At 43.5% G+C, this 17,074-nt stretch overlaps 1 protein-coding gene across 9 annotated transcripts in view; it reads right to left on the reverse strand.

Moving 5' to 3' along the window:
• Positions 1–16,651, reverse strand: part of Chrm3 (cholinergic receptor muscarinic 3) — a 434,005-nt gene extending 417,354 nt beyond the window's left edge. For 8 of the 9 annotated variants that reach the window (XM_058575021.1, XM_058575020.1, XM_058575017.1 and 5 more), the window contains exon 1: positions 16,058–16,651. The gene's annotated coding sequence lies outside the window, so the exon portion shown is untranslated. Of the gene's footprint in view, positions 1–15,414; positions 15,974–16,057 lie in introns of those variants that run through there. The other variant, XM_046432147.2, reaches the window with a different exon arrangement.
• Positions 16,652–17,074: the final 423 nt, after the last annotated feature.

Genomic DNA, 17,074 nt, shown 5'->3' on the forward strand with positions numbered 1-17,074 from the left:
TGCCCATCTCTCCTCTGGCCTTGATGCCAAGTGGAGCAGGCTTATCTAGAGACCCCCTTTTGAATACTAGTGGAGGTTCAATAGATTTTTCCTAAGGGTATAAATTTCATGAAGACAGCACCTTGTCTGGCTTACTTTTCCCTTCATCTTTAGCACTTAGAACACTGCCTAACTCAGGAACAGGATAAATTTAACAAACAAATTAATGACCAGGAGAAAAGTTGGAGGTTACCCAGACTGTGGCTCTCCTGGCTCCCGAGTCTATGCTATGACAGGAATTTCTAAACATCTACCAGAAGGATTGATAGTTTCATTTTTAAAAAGTTAGTATACTACTTAAAATTTGTGGAAAAGTAGTGATTGTATTGCATATGACTATTAAAATTCATGCATTTTTAAAGGCCTATATAAAGACCCGTAAAGGACAGGAAAAACCAATCTATAACCACATTTCAGAATGTTCATGATAATCAAATGATTATGCACACAGGTGACAGTAATCGACTATTTTTCAATGTTTTTTGACCCCTAGATATTTGTATCAATAATATATGTTGCGTACTTGCTCAGAAACATAACCCCTAAGTAGAGCATCATGGACATGCAAAAATATGGTCTGTTTAATAAGAGTGCCAACAAACAAACAAAAATGTTAAGAAATACTTATATTTGAGATACAGTTTCTGTTTTATAACACTTTGTAAACATTGATAACCACAGTTAAAAATATATATGTAGATACAGTAGGGTACATTTGATACAAGCAGTTCTGTCCTTATTCTACACCTGAAATCAGCCATTACCTAATTCTGTTTAAATTCTTGTGGGAAAAAGTACCCTAGCCTTTGCAAAGCCTAAGAAGCATCCTAAACTTAATATGACTGATTTTACCAGAGACAGAAGCCTATGATAAGATACTATACCCTTTGCCAATCCAGGCTATTAATCTACTCATAAAAAGAAAATTTAAAAATCTCTTTTTCTCTCTTCAACTTATAGGCCTTAAAATTTAGCAAACACAAGTACCATGCAAGATATTTATTTAGAACCCAGATTGACAGGCCCTGCCCCCATTCTGATTCAGCTGGTCTGGTTTCAATCCCCAAGTCTGCATTTTTAGCAGCTATCCTAGAAGCTGCTGGCGCATATGATCCTAGGCCACGGTTTTAGAAACATCACCCCAAATCCCTCTGATTGAAACTTTTCCGGGGCTCCTAAGAACATTTAGGAGAGCTGAATGTAGTGCTGATGATCAACCAGAAACGATGACCTGAAAATACCAGCCATGGCCATTAGAATTAGCCGGTGAGAGGGGTCATTTCTTGGGAGATGAGTCTCAAAATGTGAGGGTCCCCAGGGAAGCTCTGATATCTGTGCAGGCAACACTCCAATCAGGTGAGAATCAGCTTCTACTGGGGGAATTCTTTTATGTTCTGTATAATAGTTGAGGAAGACTGATTCCTGTTTGCTAATAATAAACTATTTTCAATATCAAGATATCCAGGACACTTCTAGCCCTCAGACACCTTTTTCTCCCAGGGGGAAGGGTAACAGGGCCTCACTCAGCAACAAGATACTTGGTCTGAGTCTACCATGTGCCACACACTGTACTAAGCCCTTGGGATATATCTGTGACTAAAATATAAAAAGCTCTGCCCTCACAGGGGATCTAGGGTGTCATCCAATCCAGTGAGTTTCTACAAGATAGAGTATAGAACAATGGATGGTTCCTGATAAGATGCTTGAAATCTAAAGGAAAAGATGGGTAGCCAAGGAATTCATGGTAGCATAACACACATGGAAATCTTGACAACAGAGATGAGCATAAAGAGCACAGGCAGTGAGAAGATATGTTTTCTTGGGAATTCAGGACTCCTAATACCTGCAGGGCCACTATGGCCAAGAGGGGACTGTCAACTTCAGGAAGTGTGCAGGCCTCTGCAGAAGCCACAAGGCAGGAGGCACATCCAAAGAAAATCAAGCCCACTGATCTGACTTCAGGTCTCACTATAGAATAGGTAAAATCCACAAGGGATTGGAAGCAGGGAGACAGGTGACAGGCCACTGGAGCCACTAGGCAACGGGGAGATGGGAAAGACCTGGGCAAGAGAAGGGAATAGAGGGAACAGTGGGAAGGAATTAATAAGTGGCAGGAAAATCCCATAGGACTCAGGATCTCCATGGCAAGTGTGAGGAGTCAAATATGCTGGGGATATAGCTCAGTTGGTAGAGTGCTTGCCTCACATGCACAAGGCCCTGGGTTCAATCCCCCAATCCCCAGCACCACCAAAAAAAAAAAAAGAGTCAAATATGAGTTCCTAGGAAGATTGTGATGCAAAGGGGACACAGGACTGGCTTGAAGGAAGGTGAGGACTCCAACATAGAAACAGCACACTAAGTTGTCTGCTGAGTACTCTTCATAGAAATGTCAAAGGGCCATAAGCGGCTCATGTGTAGCACTTGAGCAACAGTATGAGATAAGAAATCTGTGCCTGCTGATCCCCAATGCCCTAAAGTCACCTGAGGTAATCAAGAGAAGCAATGCAGGGAGAAGAAAACCAAGCAGCTGGTCCTCTGGAAGTGACTTAGCAAGAACCAATGCAGAAACCTAGATGTGCAGCCAAGAGATCCAGGCTTAGTAATTTTCGGGCCTTAAGTGCAGCATTCAACATCTCAGAGTCTCATTTTGCTCAAATATCAAATAAGAGGCCCAAACTAGATGACCTCAAAAGTCCCTGTGAAGTCCAAGTCTGGTAAGGTTCTGCAGGGTCTCTAGGATAAAGGAAAAGGGTCTGAGGAAGGAGAGTGAGGAGGAGCAGCTAGAGGGTTCACTCAGGCCTCAAAAGACAAAGGCAAGAATGGTAACTTGAGGAGACTTAGGGCCAAGGAAAGGGGCCAGAAGAGGAGTCCAGTCCAGCCTGCCACACGCACTCAGAGGAAAGGTCCTGCAGAGAGGAGAGTGTGGAAAACACAAGCGGGAGGCGGAGCCGAGGGCAGAGGGGCAAGGCTGGGCAGGTTCTGCTCTGGTTGAAGCTGGACAGCAGCCATGGACTGCCTGGCCGGGTGCAGGCTTCTGACTCGGGCTTCAGTTTCTTGACTTAGCCTGACTTGACTTTGTGGCCATATCAGACTAATCAGAACCTCATCATGGCTCAAGCAGGGGCAGGACAGTCCCTGTGACTATGGGCTTTTTGAATTTCCAGAACTGACTTCCTGATCTTCTTGGCGTCTGAGTGGTCCTTCCTTCCTTCCTTCCTTCCTTCCTTCCTTCCTTCCTTCCTTCCTTCCTTCCTTCCTTCCTTCCTTCCTTCCTCCCTCCCTCCCTTCCATCTCATATCTCATTCCTTGCTCCTGGTGAGGAACACATCTATGTATATCACAATAAAGGTGTGAAAAGCAAGAGAGTGAGACCTGGTTTTACTGATCTTCTCTGACGTTATTAGTTGTTTCAGCTGGGGAAATTCCTTAATCTTAGTCGTGTTTCAGTAAATTTTTCTGTATATATAGATTTAAAAGTGTGAAACAGTCTCTACACAAAGAGCATCATGGACAGCATGTTTCTGGCATAAAAACAAACATGGAGACCAACAGAACTGAATAGAGAGCCCAGAAATAAACCCACACATTTATGGCCAATTGGTTTTCCACAAAAGTGCCAAGAACACACAAGGGAGAAAGGACAGCCTCTTCAATAAATGGTGCTGGGAAAACTGGATATTCACGTGCAAGAGAATGAAGTCAGAACCTTATCTCGTACCAAACACAGAAATCAACTCAAAATGGATAACAGTTTACACACTAGACCTGAAACTTCTATATTAGAAGAAGGGCCTTGTGACATTATTTCAGGCAATTTTTTTTTTTTTGGATAGGACCCCAAAACCACAAAAGCAAAGACAGACAGGTGGGATGGCATCAAACCAAAAGGCTTCTGCATAGCCTAAGAAATTCAACAAGGATAAGCTATGCATCCAGAGAAAATATCTGCAAATCATGTACCTGGTTTGAGTTAATGTCCAAAACCTGTAAGGAGTACAAACAGCTCAAGAGCAAGAAAAAAAAAATAACAAAATTTAAAAACTTACAAAGGAACTTACAAGACATACAAAAGGCTGCCAGGTATATAAAAAATGTTCCACCAGGGAAATGAAAATTAAAACCATAAGGAGATATCCACTCATCCCTGTCAGTGATGAGATACTGCCTCATCACTATCCAATCATAACTGGTGCTGGCAATGATATGGGGGAAAAAAAGAACCTTTGTACCCTATTGGTGGTAGTGTAAATTAGTGCAGTCATCATGGAAAACAAGATGGAGGTTCCTCAAGAATTAAAGATGGAACTACCAGCAATCCCACTATTGGGTATGTATCAAAAGAAAATTAAATCAGTATGTCAAAGAGACCTCTGCACTCCTGTGTTCTTCGCATCGTTCATAATACTCAAGATATAGAAATTAAGCCTCCACAGATGGATGAATGGATAAAGAAAACATGGTACACATACACAATGGAATACCATTCTGCCCTAAAAAAAGAAGAAAACCCTACATTTGAAACTACGTGGATAGACCTGGAAAACATTCCATAAACTGAAATATGCCAGGAACAGAAAGACAAACACCACGTGATTTTATTTATATGTGGAATCCAAAAAGGGAGACTGACAGAGTGCAATGGGAGAAGCCAGGGGCTGCAGGGGAGGAGATCTTGGCCAAAAGTACAAAATTTCCATTAGACAGAATGAACACAAGGGAGACCTGTTGCATAGCATGGACAATTGGGGTTAATAATAACGTACTGTACACCAGAAAATTGTTGAAAGTATGAATCTTAAGTAAGTATCCTCACAACAGAATGTCATGGAAATGAAGTGATGAATATGTTAATTATCTTGACTTAACGGGTTCATAATGCACACATACATCAAAGCAACACATTGCACACCAGGAGCACATACAATTTTAACTGTCAACTGCACATTTTAAAAGACCGTTGTGGATTCAATGAGATATTGTCTGAAAATAAAGAATTCATATACATTATCACCACTGCTGTCATCCCCAACACCTGTTCTTTTCTCAGGATATCCTGCTTGACCTAGAAATTACTTCCTTTGCTCACAGTAGTTACTGTGTTTCTTGGTCCCAACACATTGCATTGTCTTTTTTTTTTTTTTTTACTGTTTTAAAAGTATTCCTTTACCCTTTTTTTCTTACCTCCATATCTAGGCATATATCCATAGGCATCATTTAAGGCTATATATTTCTAAATTCTAGTCTCCTGTTTTCTAAAGAGAATCCAAGAAGACTTATATTACAACTGAAAAGTTAAAAAAAATTAAAAAGACTAGAGAAAAAAGGGAAAATAGTTACAGAAAAAACTGGCTACTGTGACTATTATTTTTAGGTCTGAGTTTTCAAGCATCCAGTGCAAAAATACAAAGATAGTTTAATTCAATTACCACATAATTGCTTTTATTATTCCATAAGAGGTTCACTTTTTGATGGTATTAAATAATATATAATATGAAACACATGATATTACAAAGAAGATACAGTAAATAAACCCGTGAACAAAGTTTTCAGGAGTTGGAAAGAAGATGCAGAAATATTCTTTATGTGTTTTCACAAATGCAGACTGTAGCAGTTTCATACCATTTCAAAGTTGTGGCTTCTTATTGCCTCATACTCAGGTTCTTCTCCTCCAGACACAACCCATTTTGCTGAGAACTCTTGGTTCCTCAAGCATAATCCTGCCTCAATTCTAACCAGAATATGATACCCCATAATTTTATCAAAAAACTGGTTTTTTTTAGATGGGTTCACACCTTGTTGTCTGGGCTGATCTTGAACTCCTAGGCTCAAGAGATCCTCCTGCCTCAGCATCCCAAGTACCTGAAATGACAGGTGCAGGTGTCTGTGCCCAGTTTCAATGTTGTTTTTTAAAAAGCAACAAAACCCATTCATCATTATTAAGAGTTCTCCTTCCCAGGTGATTGAAGAAATACTGATTTTGAGTTGTACGAAGATTTCCTTTCCAACCTGTGCTTTACACCAGACTAACTCATGCAGCAGTCTAACCCAAAGCTCACATGGTGTTTTAATCTTATTTTCCATACTCCTCCCTAAATTGTAGTTTTTGTTAAGTGTATTTTGTTAAATACTTGTTAAATCATTCCATTTTTATTCTGTTTATGTTCAGTCATGAAACAAAAAGTAATATACATATACATGTCTTAGATAAACAGATGAATACATACATATCCAGAATCCAAAACGTGTCACTTGTTCTTTACAAGTGAAGGAATGTGAAAGCTTACATTTCACCATAAAATCCAGCAATCTGAAAATGCATGTCATTAAACATGATAGGTTTAATCTGGCACCAAAGATACATGATCACTACTCCTCCATCAATCCATCACCCAGCATTACCCTGAAAGCGTAAGACTAACTTGGATCTTCTAGCCAGTATCTGTGTCTTACTGTTACAAATTGAAAATGTCTCATACAATGCTAGGAGCAGAGAAACTGCTGAATAAAGATATGCTTAACTGATAAGAAATTCAAAGCAAACATATTTCTATACTGCTAGACCGTTTTAAGTGAATTGATTTTTATGCAGTTAAATCAGTCAGTGTTTTGGAATGAGTCGTAGATTTAAAAATAGGGAGGCAGATTTATATTTCAAGTCAAGATTCAGAATTCTATTATTATCCCAGGTTTGTAGATAGTAAATGTTAAAATGTACATATGTGTTAGTCAGCTTTCTGTCACTATCACAAACACCTGAGATAAATCAACTTACAAAGAGAAAAGGTTTATTTTGGCTCACAGTTTTGTAAGGTTCAGTCCATGATTGATGTTCATCTGTTGCTTTGGGCCTGTAATGAGGCAGAACATCATGGTAGAAGCACAAGGTAGAGGAAAATCATCATCTCATGACCAGAGAGCAAATAGAGAAAGGAAGAGACTTGGTTCCTACAATCCCTTTTGAGGTCACTACCCCAATGACCTAAAGACCTCCCACTAGGCCCCACCTCCTAATGTTTCCACCACTCCCAGGAGCACCATGCTGGGGATCAATCCTTTAGCACACAGGCCTTTGGCAACACTCTAGATGCATTGGAAAATAGCTGAGGACTACACATCAGATTTCTAACCATGGTTGGGGCCTCCAGTGTTGGACTTTTACTTTTGATACTACACACTTATGTAACGTTTGGATTTTTTAGAAGATACATTAACTTTTATAATGTTATAAGCAGCAAAAATGCTGCATTTACATATTTTATATATCAATGTGCAGATGGGTCATTTCAGGGAAAGACTATGCTTTGACTTGAAAGCAACACAATATGGCATCTTCCCTCAAGAACTTCTCAGCCTGAGAGCTGAAATAATTTATTCATGTACACACACACAAAACAAGAATGGATGCAATCACTGATAAGGCTGATATTCTGATAAAGTCCTGGAAGATGAATCCTTAGGGAGAAATGTCATTTTGAGCAGTCCTTGGAAAATTGCTAAACTGTGGCTCCTCCTGAAGGTGTGGCGGAAAAGGCATCCCCAGCAGCACAACAACAGGGCAGAAGGTATGGCAAGTACGAAGAACTAAGTGAAGGGCGACCTTGAGATTCAGCCTGAACTTAAAATGTAAATTAAGCCAGGGAACAGGTTGAAGCTGATGCAAGCCATTTAGTTGTTATTCAATAGATACTGGAAGGGGATGTCAAAGAAGGCATTTGAGAATAGGACAAAAATGGTCAGATTTTGACTTCAATGAGATCCAGGCAAGAGTATAGTCAGAGAGATCATCTGGGAAGCTGCAAGAGGCAGAGGAAGATAAAAAGGTCTAACTTGAGAGCTTCCTTCATAATGTGCTCTCAGCACACAGGAAGCATCTGCAGGCCCTGGAAGCTTGTTAGAAATGCTGATTCTCAGGCTCCACCCAGACCTCCTGAATCAGAGTCTGCATCTTACTAGGGTTCTTACGTATTTGAATGCACACTGACATTGGAGAAGCGATGATTTAAGGCACTGATAGCATGAAAGAAAAGTAACCAAGAGGTTGACATATTATTTGGTTAAGTATTAGAATCTGGTATCTGGAGAAATGTGGGAGGCCAGGGAAGGAAGTAAATCAAATGTACTCAGAAAATGTAGGAAGGTCCTGCTATTCATAGAAATGGGAACCCCAGGAGAGGAGCAGGATGAGGAAAGAGCAAGGGAAGCTACTCTCTCCAGTGAGCAGAAGGCAGTGTTCCTCCTGAAGCCAAGTGGGACCTAAAGAAGAGGAAATGTCTGTGAGTCACACCCCAAGAGTGTTTGAAACCATGAAAATGGATAACATTATAAAAGGCAAGGCAGGGAAAGGGCATGGGGGTCAACCAAGAAGGAAGCCCTGGCCAGCACCACACCAGACAGGAGATGGAAATGGGAGGCTGGGGAGGAGAAAGACAGGAGAGTGGAGAGCTGGGAGGTAGAATGTTCTGGAAATGAAGGGAGTTCAGAGATGTTCCCTGGGAGATTAGAGGAGCAGCCAAGGAAGGGCTACTGGTTCTAGGACTCAAGTGACAAGTGACTTCCAAGAGTAGTTGCTGGGAGCCCCCTCTGGAATCCAGTACTCAAGGGCTTAGCATCAGAGAACAGCGGGATTAAGGAGACAGCAATGCTCTTCTCTGAAAGTAACCAAAAATGTGAAGAATGAACGTGAAAATCTGGAAGCGTACATGCTATCCAGCTGAGTCAACTTTACAATATTTAAATGTAAAGGTCTTCTTGTGGAATAGAGTTGAGAAGTTTTCTCATCCTGATTCCCAGAATCATAAGAAAGGCAAAGGAGTAGAGAGAGTAAGAATTAGATTTTTGGCTCAGTACAGCGAAGATCTGCTCTTCACTGCTCTCCAAAAATGGAATGAGCTGCCGGGCAAAAAGTATTAACTCCTCAAAACATACAGACCATGCATTTTTAAGGACACTAATCAATTTGCACAGTAGAAGGTGTTCACCAATGACATCTGCAAGTGTCTGAATGGAGGTCTCACAAAGGATATGCCCACCTCCCAAAGCCGAAGGTCATGGCTGCCTTAAGTGGAAAGGCAAAGTGAGTTCTTTGGAAAAAAAAATCCTGTCCTGGATTTTCTGGGTGGGACCTAGAGTACACACACACACACACACACACACACACGGCTTACAAAGAGGAGGCAGTGTGGCCACACAGGCAGAAAGAAGAGGAAGGTAGTCACAAGGAAGGAAGGCTGACATCTACTCAGGAGGCTGAGGAAGGAGGATCCCAAGTCCAAGGTCTGCCTGGGCAACAGACAAGACCCTGTCTCAAAACTAAGGAAATGCAGAGGGCCACCAAAAGCTGACAGAAGCAATGAGGAGGGGTTTTCCCTCCTCCTCCCTCCTCTGCAAGAGTCTTGGAAGGATGAGATCCACTGGCATCACCTGGATCTCAGATCTCTGGCCCTAGAATTAGAATGAATTTTTTTTTGGGGGGAGGGGTACCAGGGATTGAACTCAGAGGCTCTTGACCACTGAGCTACATCCCTGGCCCTATTTTGTTTTTATTTAGAGACAGGGTCTCATCCAGTTGCTTAGCGCCTCACTTTTCCTGAGGCTGGCTTTGAACTCAAGATCCTCTGGCCTCAGCCTCAGCCTTCCAACCTGATAGGATTACAGGCATGCGCCACCATGCCTGGCTAAATTCCTGTTGTTTTAAGCCCTAGGGTATTATGGGGTATTTATCATCCCCTTTCAACTCTGAGATGTGTTGAGCTGTTCCCATCTCATACTGATCGTACGCTCTTGGAAGGCAGAGCCCTGGACTCCCCTTTCCTATGCATCCAAACTGCATCCACAGTGTCTGGCACACAGATGCCATGGCAAGAAAGCCTTGTGACAAAGATATACAGGCAGGCGTCTACATGATGAGTACAGAGGGGTCAGCTGGATGGATTTATATATTCTACTCTAAGAAGTATTCATTCAAATGGGATAGGGAGGAAGAGCATGAGAAGAAGACTACCACTAAATAGGGAAGAGAGGTGGAGGGAAAAAGAGGGAGAAGGGGAGTTGCACGGAAGATGGAAGGCGAACCTCATCGTTATACAGAATACATATATGATGTTGTAATGAGAAAAAGAAAAAAAAGTGTGTCACATTAGATTGGATAGAGAGAAAGGATGGGAGAGGAGGGGAGGAGTAGGGAGGATGGGAAGGGCAGAAGAATAGAATAGACAATATGATTGATGTATGTACATTCCATGTATGTATTATATGTCAAAATACATTCTGCTGTCATGTATGACTAAAAAAAATAAATAAAAATTTCTAAAAAAGTATTCATTCAAGTGTATCTGTGATGTAGTTATGATGTAGCTCAGTGGTGGAGAGACCCTGAGTTCAATCCCTGATACCCCCCCAAAATACCATATTGTCCCATAAAAGTTAACTTTGGAGAAAATCAACATAAATATTACCTTGAGTGTCACATTTAATTTTAAAGAGAGGAGGCACCATCAGCCTTCAGAGGAGATGAAGTTGGCTCCTAGATGCCAACTCAGGTGGCTCATCCATTTCTACCAATCGAATGAATCAAGCGATTGAAAGTGACTCATTTCAGAGAAAGCAAAGTGGTGGCTGCACTAGGGAAGGCTGGAAAGGGGTAGTGGGTCCCTGCAAGATGGGTGGACTTGGGGATAGGGTGAGAAGAGCTAGGGTTCCATTCAAGGAAGCACCACAGCCATGCCAGTTTCCCATCGGCTCTCTTCACAGAAGACCCCATGTATGGCCTGCTTTAGGGCACATGTGGAAATCAACGTATCATTGATATGAATCAAAGAACCCAATGACATTTGAAATTTACATGAATTCTGAATCTGTGAGTTACCAATGGACGAGGTTCTCCTAGCAGTCAGTGCTGGCTCAATGGAACTTCAAATGATCATGCGCAAGAATTGACCCATGTAAGCAGTAACCAGTTTTCTCTCTAGTCTGGATTCCATGAGTAATTCCAGTGGGAGGGATATACTGCAGAGTGACAAGTGACAAGTGAATGGGTTCCAGGGCCGTAGCTTTCTGTGATAAATGAGGCTCAGCAGAAGAGCGTTAGGACATCTCACCAGCAGAAATGCAGGGTCCCAGATGTAAAGTCCTAGCAGCGGCTTCTTCTGGAGACCCTCCCTGAAACAGGCAGAATGGGTTTAACTTTTGTTCAACTCACCTGAATTTTACCAAAACAGCAGAAGTTGGAGGACATCCAGCGTGGGCCAGGATGCCTATGCTAACGCCACTTCCTGTGGCATATTGGTGACTGAAGGTAAAATATGTCATGGCTCAGCTGTGAGCCAGGCTTCAAGGGAACAGCGGGCACAGGAAATAGACTAGGGCTGGGCTAGAACAAATGACCTAATGAAGGAGGGATTAATTCACTAGTGGATAGTCAGCAACTCATGTTACAGTGGCCAGGAGGGGTGTGGAGGACAGAGATTTGATCCTGCCAACAAGGACAGACAAGGAGATTTTATTTGTCAAGTGGAACTTGGCAGGACACATCTCCAGGCTGAAACGATACACTGTCAGGAGTGTGGCGGTGCCTTAGGTCCCGAGGTTTGTCCACACCGGGGTTGAAGCAGACACTGAGAATAAGAGAATGGAGTTTTGCTCCTGGAGAGTTCTTGGCAAGAGCAAGGCTGACTGTCAAGGTCACTGCTAAAGTTTTTCCAGGCAAAACATTAAGTCCAGGACTGAAAATGTGAATTGAAAACACAAGATAAGCCTAGTCCTATGAAATGGCAAATACGAAAAGAAGACCAGGAAATTACTAGAACTCACTAGGGTTAGGCAGGCAAACCCAACTCAGGCTGGCTGGGCCCCCGATCCCAGGCAGAGCGAGGTGGGAAGGCAGGGTTCAGAGCCCACACTGCATCTGCCAGCTTCTGTATGTCTAACTCCTTTTTTTTTCCCACCACTGGTTTTCTCATTGTTCATATTCGTGTTGGCTTCAGAGGAGCAAATGCAATTGGTGAGGAGATGGCAGTGGCCCAGAATATTCCCTGTGTGGCCTCCTGTCATCACCAGCAGGCCCAGGCACAGGCTGCAGCTGAAGCCCCAGCAGAGGAGGGAGAGGAAGGTGCAAGCCAGACAGAGCTCAGGCCTCTGGAGGGTAAGGGCAGGAAGTTCCAACAGGTGGAAGAACACAAATCTCCAGCCCAAGGGACAGTCTGCCAGCAGCTAAAGAATCGACACACTGCCAAGACTTTTGGACAGAAAGAAACACCCAGCTTCCAAGCCCCGAGCCAGAGGGCACCTCCATGCTGGGGCTCCGTGCTCCCACTGGGCAGTACTGAGAGGGTCTGGGTCCCAGTCAAGCACTGGGTTTCTGAATCTGTTCAAAAGGCACTTGCATATGCATTTGATTCTCAAAACCACCACAAGGTGTGGAAAAGGCAACCACCACCATCTCCATGTTCACACTGCAGAAAGAAATGCTTGAGGCAATTTTTATATAAGGCATGTCATGGTTCAACATTTTCAACAGATTCACTGCAACCAAACTGTTTATTTTTGATTTAAAGATGAATGTAACAGTGGAACAGAGCCCTCCAGGGTGGAGTCCAGCGAGGAAGGGGACATGTTTGCACCTCCCAGCCCCTCTAGGGGGGCTGGTGGAGGTATTGCACATTGACAACAGATTTGTGATAAGGAATCAACTTTGCATTTGATCTGAGCAATGAAAGACAGAGTACACCAGAAACTAACTGCCCACTTGATAAGCTTTGTCTTGTGTCAAATTCCTTAGATGAGCTCCTTATAAAATCAAAACTTTCCTCTGAGGTTGAAATTCTATCGCAGAGTTCCATAAAGCTAAGAATTAGGACAGGCTTTTCACTAGACCAAAAGAACTTTAAAGATGACAAGTTCCGTGGATCATGTCACAGATACCATATCTAGGAAAGCACTGCACACCTTGTTTCAATTCAACAATTAAGTATCAGGCTACTTAACTATGCTGATTTATATTTAAAATAAACCTGGGAGAGGAATTTGATTATTTTTTATTGGAGCCATATATGCCTTATTAAATATTCTTCTGTAAGGAAAATATAATTTAAATTCACAAGTGCACTATACAAAAGAAAACATTTCCAATTACTCACCCATCCTTTAAAAACCACGTTTGGAGGATAATGCTATTAGTCATAATATATGATGATATAAAATCAGGCTACATAAGTGAGGGATAGATGCAGCTCTACACACTCTGCATACCCAGCGGAGTCCCCTCTTCCTATGATTCACAATTCATTCATCGCTTATCTGAAGTGCCACTACTCCACAGCTGCTTTCCACATAAACTTCCTGCTCTGCAAACAAGACACAGCCTCTTAATAGTTACACTGAAGATGTCCAGGCCATTTAGGAGTGAGCAAGTAAATCCACCAATGTTAATGACATTATTTGGAAAGAACACCATGTTGGATCAAGAAATGACAAGACATTTTAGGTAAAAATGTGAAAAAATTAATTACATTGTAATTTACAAATGCAGAAGGCAATTTACTTTTAATCATATCCTTTAACTTTCTTCTTATTTGATTTATTAGAATGGATCCAAGAAATTCAAGTTCTGCCAATTTCACATTTTTCCTCCTAGGCTCACTTTCAACAGGTTACCTGCAATTAAAAGCTAAAATATGATTAAAAGAAATTCACATTTTTGCTCACTCTAGCTTGAAAAAATAATAATAAAAAAGTTTTCTGTAAGAAAATAGCCATTGTTTTTCCTATGAAACAAATAGGAAGGTCACACTCTAAACAGTGTTTATGCAGCCTTAAATAATCTTAAGAAATAAAGCAATATTTTAGTATTATCCTTCCCCAGGAAGAAAAAGAGGGTAATGAATATTCATAGATTTCTCTATACTTTAAAGCAAAGTTTTCTAAATAAATTTTAATGTGGGCTTAATACAAAACCCTTCTTATTATAGCACTTGTTCTTTCTCTAAATCTTGACCAATTCCACATGTTCCTTTTCCCATACTACAATTTTGCCTCATTGAAATTTTCCATGCCAGAGGTTTTTTAAGTCTACTTTACATCTCAGATTCCCTTCCAACTATCAAGCCCATTTGAATTATTATCCACCATTACTGAAAAAAAAACAGAATTTCATCATCACTATTTTCAAGTTATGTTCAATCTCACAGCTTCCCAGCCTACAGAAATCATCTAAATCAGACCTACAACCTAATTATTTTTCAATTAGTAATTTAACCTAAAGTTATATTTCCATATGGAAACCCCTTCAACAATAGTATGCCCTGTAGCTCAACAATCACTAATTATATATTCAGTTAATTGAGACAAACATGTAAAGAAAAATCTAAGGAAAGGCTGTTTAGTGTTGGAAGCATAGGATGGGAACCACATGTACTGGAACACATTCAAGGGAGAGGCATGTTCCATGTCCATGTGCTCCTGGCAATATAAGCTTCATAACAAGAGGGTGCACCCAACATTCGTCTATCCACGGTATTTGAAACAGAAAGAACTCATACTCATTTTTTAAAAATATGTGGCCACCACAGTCCTGTCTACATGTATGTATCTGTTCTAGGTTCCTCATTTCCCCTTCTGAAATGTACATTCTCATGCATGATCTTTCTCTTAAGCAAATACACAGGCAATGTTTCAAACACAGGAAATAGTGATGAATGGTTAATGCAATATAATGATCTCATATAATTATTTGGACTACATAATTATTAAACTTTTTTTTTTTCAAATAGTAACCCAGAAGAAAGGCTAAAACGGGGCGGGGCATAGACTATTTGTCTGGTTGGAACTCAGAAGCCAAAAGAGAAAGGAAAGGTCTGTGCAAAGCATACAGTGAAATAGCCAGTGTCCTTAACAACACAATTGCTCTGATGAATACATTTCTTTCTCAAGAAGAGCTGTGTTCACCCTGCAAACAGGATCCGCGGCGTGGGGTAGGGGGCACATATCCTCACAGATTTCGAATAGGTTCCTGTAAGACTTGTACGCAAATGAAGGTTTGCCCGCTCGAAATCTGTCCATATGGATGCAATACTCAAACCTCTGCTTTCTCTTCACTTCCAACCTGCGTGCAAGAAGAGTCGCACACACGCAAGAGCACGCATATCAGGATCACAATTCCAACACGCACTCAGCCAAGTAGACAAGCGAAATCTACTGCTGTAGTTAGTTGTCCCCCTCACCGCCTCCGCCCTTTAAAAACAAGCAGAAATTAGCCCTGCTGTAAGGAGGCTGTGTGCCCGGGGAGGGTTCCAGAGAGGAGATCCGGTGCAATTCAGCAGCCGCCTCTGCGCGAGTATAGACTGCCTGGGTCGGTAAAAGAAGCGCACCCCGGCTACGTACCTTCGCCCGCGTTATTCTAAGTGCAATATTTGCCTCTTTGCTCCCTGAAACGTAATTCCAGCAAGCGGCTCCGCTACAAGGTTGGCGCGGGTGCTCTCCTAAAAACCGTAGGCAATCAAACGAGGGCCCCACCGGGCTCTCGGCACACAAGCGTGAGCACGTTCATACACACACACACACACACACACACACACACACACATACACACACACACACAGCCTAGCAGCTCCCCCAGCCCGGACGCTTAGTGCCTTGGATCCGGCGTCTGAGGGAGAGAAAATCGAAGCGAAAGAAAGCTGGGTGGGGCGACCCCGGCTCTCTTCTGGCCACTGCTCGCCTTATTCCCGTCCCATTACAGGCACTTGGGTGGGCGGCTCCGCATTTCCCACCCTCAGTCCCCGGAGCTCCAACTCCGCAGCAGACCGCGATCTAGAGGTTCAAGCCCCACCCCGAGTCCCCAAATTGACAGAACAACCCCATTTCGTCCCCTTCACAGTTCCTTCTTTAAACTCCTCCAGCAAAAACATTTCTTACTAGCGCGAAAAACTTTTTCCTCATTTAGCAACGAGATAAAGCAAGAAACCAGGTCATCCGCTACCGCCACCCTCTTTGCTGAGCGCCGGGTGGCGAGCGCAGCCCTTACCTGGCAGCTGCGCTCCAGGTGGCCGTCCCACGCCGGTCCTCCGCGCCTCCCCAGAGCACTAGGTCGTCCGGTCCACGGTCTCTTGGTCTTCTGCCGCTGGACGTTCAGGGAGCTGCTGTCCTTAGTCTCTCGCGTCCCTGACTGGAGCCGCCCTTCGATTCATCGCCCGTCTTCCCAGAAGCGCTGCTGCCGCCGTGGCGGACCAACGAAGAGCACGGGGATCCGGGATGGCACCGACTTGCCCCGCGGTGTGCGCTCCCGGGTCCGAGAGCACTCCGCCCGCGGGCAGCTGCGGCCGCTCGTCACATGCCGCCACTGGGCAGCGACAGCGGCACCTGCCCCAAAGGCAGCGCCCTGGACTGGGGAGAGCCGCCCCCGCGCCTGGGGTTCTCTTGCACGCTCTGGCCCTTTCTGTTCACGCCCTTTCCCCCCGTCTGCCCTCTCACTTTTTCCCCCTTCTCCTTTTTATCTCCTTTATTTTGTATTGCCCTTTTCCAAAAGCAGACAGAAGACGCTCCTAGTGGGAGGAGGGTCTGTCCCTCCCCACGAACTCTTCCTTGCCTGGTGGTGGCGGTCGCGGCTACTGCTGGCCCTCTCCTCCTCCCCTTCCTCCTAGCGTTCCTCCTCCTCCTCCTCCTCCTCCTGCTCGCGTTCCTCCTCCTCCTGCTCGCGTTCCTCCTCCTCCTCCTCCTCCTCCTCCTCCTGGCTCTGCTAGCGCTGGTGTAATGCACAAGCTGCCTAGTTGAGACCCAAACCTGCCCAGCTTCTGAGCATGCCCAGTTGCCCTGCTGGCGCCTGCTTGCCCGCCTCCCGCGTGCCGGCTTGGCTGGGTTTTTCCGCCTGGCAGGGGGCAAGGAAAGCCGGCTGGGGGATCCCAGAGTCCTTTGAGGTGGGCTCCAGGACAGTGAGCCTTATCCAGGAGAGCCTCACGCCTCCAGGGTGCCTCACATGTTCCCAGATTGGGCCGCCAGTGCTTGAAGGACAGATGCTGTTGGTCAGTTAGTTTCCTGTTCCCTT

This window comes from Marmota monax, unplaced genomic scaffold, assembly GCF_021218885.2.
Source record: "Marmota monax isolate L192 unplaced genomic scaffold, Marmota_monax_Labrador192_F-V1.1 WCK01_AAM20220418_F8-fsc00071, whole genome shotgun sequence".
NCBI lineage: Eukaryota > Metazoa > Chordata > Mammalia > Rodentia > Sciuridae > Marmota > Marmota monax.